This window comes from Malus sylvestris, chromosome 10 (assembly GCF_916048215.2).
Source record: "Malus sylvestris chromosome 10, drMalSylv7.2, whole genome shotgun sequence".
Lineage (NCBI taxonomy): Eukaryota > Viridiplantae > Streptophyta > Magnoliopsida > Rosales > Rosaceae > Malus > Malus sylvestris.
This window is the reverse complement of record NC_062269.1, coordinates 40,950,209-40,955,425: the sequence shown is the minus strand read 5'-3', so window position 1 is coordinate 40,955,425 and position 5,217 is coordinate 40,950,209. Positions and strand designations below refer to the sequence as shown.

General features: G+C 43.5%; 1 long non-coding RNA gene across 1 annotated transcript; it reads right to left on the bottom strand.

Annotated features, from left to right (window-relative positions):
• Positions 1 to 4,242: 4,242 nt before the first annotated feature.
• LOC126585210 (uncharacterized) lies at positions 4,243 to 5,067 on the bottom strand. Its single transcript, XR_007610365.1, has 3 exons — positions 4,914 to 5,067; positions 4,669 to 4,799; positions 4,243 to 4,498 (listed from the first exon to the last, which is right to left on the bottom strand). It is a non-coding gene; the product is annotated as an uncharacterized LOC126585210 (long non-coding RNA).
• Positions 5,068 to 5,217: the final 150 nt, after the last annotated feature.

The window sequence follows — 5,217 nt, the reverse complement described above, 5'->3', positions numbered from 1 at the left end:
TTTTATATGTATTTTAAACACGTGGTTGATTCATTATCCATGAAATCTGTTCAGATTGACGAGCTCAGAAGAACAAATGTTTTGATCAAATAAGAAAAAGAGAGAAAAGACCAATTGCAGCTTAAGTTTAAATTTTCACAAATAGCATCAAGCATAGAAAGAGAAGGCACCGGATAAGTTACAAATATGTACATATACTTGAGTCAAAATAAACAAACAAGAGGGAGCCTTCACAAAGGTTGCTTAGGAGAAGTCTCAGCAGTCGGTAGAGCCCCAGAAAGAGAAGGCACCAGAGGGGGATCATTCGGAGCCTCAGTACTGGACAGAACCCTAGAAGGAGGAGGCATCAGAGGTTGATCATTTGGAGCTTCATTACGCGGTACAGCCCCAGAAGACGAAGGCAATAAATGCCTTTGGAACAAACCCACAAATCTCTGATGATCAAGTAAAACCTGACCATCAGATTCCTTCATCTGGTCAAGCTTCCTCTTCATGTTTGTAGCATAGTCATGTGCGAGCCGGTGCAACTGTTTATTCTCATGCTTGAGCCCTCTAATCTCCTGTTTTAGACTCATCACTTCAGCCGCCAATGATTCACTTGGCGGGTTCGAGCAAATAGGCGTTGGGCCATATTAGACACAGAACCTGTACACTGAACACTAAGAGCCAGAGAATCCTTAACAACCAACTCATCAGACCGTTTGGAAAGTAGTCTGTTATCTTTGGGAGTGAGAAGGTTCCTGGCCACTACCGCAGCGGTCATATCATTCTTCATCACGGAATCCCCAACGGTAAGAGGACCAGTAGGGGAGACGAAGGATGGGCGCCATATGTTGTCTGGAGAAGGCGGGGCTGCCTCTTCAACAAGGTTCAAGTCAAAACGACGGTCGGAGGGGCCAGACATTTTCAAAGGTGTTGAAGAGAGAAGAGGTCGGACAAATCAAGATCTTAGAAGTGCAAGAATGGAGCTTCTACGGGTGGATATTCAAGTGTGCTTTGGAACTTATTGTCAGCCCCTATAAAAATCTGCACTCGACGAAGCTTCAGAAATCGAAGAGGCGCCTGCTCAGAAATCGAAGAGGCGTTTGCTTTCTCAAAAGCTGGGCTGCTCAGAGACCACGAGGGTCGATCTCAAAATCGAAGAGGCGTTTGCTTTCTCAAAAGCTGGGCTGCTCAAAGACCACGAAGGCCGATCTCAGAAATCGAAGAGGTTTGCTTTCTCAAAAGCTGGGCTGCTCAGAGACCACGAGGGCCGATCTCAGAAATCGAAGAGGCACCTACTTTTCCAGCCTTGTCAGCACCTGTCACACGCACACTCAGCTTTGCGGAAATTATGGGCATTCTGTCGAAGATTTTGGGCGAAGTAGAAAGCACATGAATCGTACTGTTCAATCACCCACTTCCCACACGCAACAGTAGCTCATGGGTACCACATATAACTTTGCCAAAGTTCTCTAACAAAGTTGAGACTACTTTTCCAGCCTTGTCAGCACCTGTCACACGCACACTCAGCTTTGCAGAAATTATGGGCATTCTGTCGAAGATTTCTGGCGAATTAGAAAACATATGAATCGTACTGTTCAATCACCCACTTCCCACACGCAACAGTAGCTCATGGGTACCACATATAACTTTGCCAAAGTTCTCTGACAAAGTTGAGACTACTTTTCAAGCCTTGTCAGCACCTGTCACACGCACACTCAGCTTTGCAGAAATTATGGGCATTCTGTCGAAGATTTCTGGCGAAGTAGAAAGCACATGAATCGTACTGTTCAATCACCTACTTCCCACACGCAACAGTAGCTCATGTGTACCACATATAACTTTGTCAAAGTTCTCTGACAAAGTTGAGACTACTTTTCCAGCCTTGTCAACACCTGTCACACGCACACTCAGCTTTGCGGAAATTATGGGCATTCTGTCGAAGATTTCTGGCGAAGTAGAAAGCACATGAATCGTACTGTTCAATCACCCACTTCCCACACACAACAGTAGCTCATGGGTACCACATATAACTTTGCCAAAGTTCTCTAACAAAGTTGAGACACGTGAAGCTTGCATCTCTCACTACATCGCTCTGACCAAGAAGGGTAAAAGAATAGCAAAGAAACAACACTAACAAAGTTTAGACACATAAATTTTGAAGGCCTAGCTACCATATTATTACCCACAAGGGTAAAGGAACAGTACCACTGCTGGATAATTGGAAAGTCCCGGTGTGTCAACCTCTATGCTTCGTGGCAAGGTAGACTAGCAAACATGCCCAACCTTTACTCACATTCGAGAAAACACTCCCAACAAGATTGCTTGCACCAAAATCGAAGAGGTATCGCCCTCCGAATCTCGAGAGCCAAACTCCCAACATGATTACTTTCTCAAAAATCGAAGAGAGGGTAAAGGAACAGTACCACTGCTGGATAATTGGAAAGTCCCGGTGTGTCAACCTCTGTGCTTCGTGGCAAGGTAGACTAGCAAACATGCCCAACCTTTACTCACATTCGAGAAAACACCCCCAACAAGATTGCTTGCTCCAAAATCGAAGAGGCACCGCCCTCCGAATCTCGAGAGCCAGACTCCTAACATGATTACTTTCTCAAAAATCGAAGAGAGGGTAAAGGAACAGTACCACTGCTGGATAATTGGAAAGTCCCTGTGTGTCAACCTCTGTGCTTCGTGGCAAGGTAGACTAGCAAACATGCCCAACTTTTACTCACATTCGAGAAAACACTCCCAACAAGATTGCTTGCTCCAAAATCGAAGAGGCATCGCCCTCCGAATCTCGAGAGCCAGACTCCCAACATGATTACTTTCTCAAAAATCGAAGACACCGTTCTCCGAATCTCGAGAGCCAGACCCCCAGCAGGATTGCTTTCTCAAAAATCGAAGAGGCATCGTTCTCCGAATCTCGAGAGCCAGATCCCCGACAGGATTGCTTGTTCGAAAACCGAAGAGGCACCACTTTCCCAACTTCAAGAGTCGGATCTCCTTGGATAAAGCTTATCTGTAATCTTCACACGCAACATCAGCTTTCCAGATACCACAGACCACTTTTTCAAAGTGCTCTGACAGAGTTAAAACTTGTGAAGCTGGCAGCTCCCACTACCGTGCTATGACCAAGTAGGGTAAAGGAATAGCATTATTACTTGATGTTAGGGAGACTCCTATATATGTCGACCTTCATCCCCAACGGACAGGCAGACCTGCAAAAATGCTCAACCCTTCCTCTTATCTGAGAGGGCACTCCCAACGAAGCCTTTCGAAATATTCAGCTTTCTTTCCCTCCGATAATACCTCTGTAAACAAGTTATACTAGAGCAAGAATATCTCATATCATCAGGGTTAAAAGCAAGAGTATCCCATATCATGCTTTTTCCCTGTCTTTTCCTTTGGCCTTGTTCTTACCTGCAAGACAAGGAGAAAGAGAGCAATCAGTCAGCACTTGGAATCAAGCTTCCAGCTAGGAACTGACTGCCTGGAACCCCTTACCTGATTACTTACCTGGCATTGCTCTCGAGTACTCATCTTCAACATCTTATGCTTCCAGGGAAGATAGCGCATCTGCCTGAGGAACAGATAGGGCAAGTGAGAAGGATACAAGGAAGCATGTGGAGACAAGCGTAACAGCACACGTGCCGATACATCCACTACTCTGTCAAAAGCAAAAGTATCCCATATCAGCAGAGTCGAACGTACTCTAGATTTGATGGACTTGTTTTGACCCTCAAATTCTTCAGTCGGCCTTATACTCTGGAGGAAACCAGAAAACCCTCAAGCCCAGTTCAAGAATAAGCATGTGGAAAGTTACTTCTTCAAAAGCAAAAGTATCCAATATCATCTATTCTCATTTTTCTTCTCTTTATCCTTCATGCTGCCTACAAGATAGGGAGAATGTGAACAATCAGTCGGAGCTCTGATTGCTTACCTTGTCTGTTACCTCTTTCAGCAGATCCCTTAGCTCGGCGACTTGGGGGACTCCTACTACATGGTTTGTACCGCGCTTGACCAAGCCTGAAACTACAAGTAAGCTTCAAGTGACATTGATACATTACCTTGTGCATCTCCACCAGTTACAGATACCACCCCTGGATGGAGGAAGAGTACTTCCAAAGAAGATGCCACATCTACCTATGACACAGATAAGGAAAGTCAAGACGATACCACACTCCGGTACTTAGAAGTTTCGTGGTTACGAGATCACTCTCCCACAATATTTCCCACATTATTTGCTTGTAGCTAAAAAAACAGAACCAACAGAAACACGCAAATAAAAAAATTCATGAAATTTGTTTCTACTAATCTATAATTCCAATTTGAATTCGAATTCACAGGAAACAAATACATAAATCCATGAAAAAAATGTAGCCATATGTAAAAAGAAAAAAAGTGTGAAGTAGATGATTTCATCAGAGAGCTTACCTCTGCAATCGTTGCCGACTTGAAGAAATCAAGCATCTGTAGCAGCGTTCAGAAAGAGATTTGACGAAAATGTTAGATTGAACTGAAAGGAAAACTTCATTGAATAAATTAAACTAAAAATGGGAAGTTAAAAAAAATCCCAGAAAATGCTCCAACAAAACTGTAAATTTCCATTTGAAAAATGCTAAAATGTAAAGTGAATTGAAAGTACAGAAAAAGGAGGAATAAAAGGTAAAAGTTAAAGAATAATACCTCCCTGTACCTAGCCAAGTAAATCCTGAGGGGCTCGATATAGTCGTCAAACCCTAGTATGGCCATCGTCCACAACAAATCGTCGTCGTTGATGGTCTTTCGCTTTCTCCTTCTGGCTCTTATCGCTGGCGCTAGACACCCCAAAAAACCCCAATTCAAAATCAACACAAAAAATTCCGATTGAAAAGCAAAGTAAATAACAGTAGAGAAAGAAAGAGAGATAGAGAGAGAGAGGTGAAAATTACTCGCTGGTGACGAAGCTAATGAATTCGGAGACGCATTCCTGGACGGTGTTCGACTGATCGGCGCGAGTAGAGAGATGAGATCAGAAAGACAGAAAACTTAGGGTTTGAGAGATAAAGAAACTGAGGCAGAGGGAGACGGAAAGAAAGAAGCAGAAAAGAGGATGGTAACTGAAACCTTCCAGCAACTTCGTTCTTTTAAAATAACGTTATGACAAAATTACCCTTGGATACTTTTATGCATTCCTTTTAGCCGCTTTGAATTTTTTTGGCCGAGGGGCATTTGTGTCTAATATAATATGTCAAA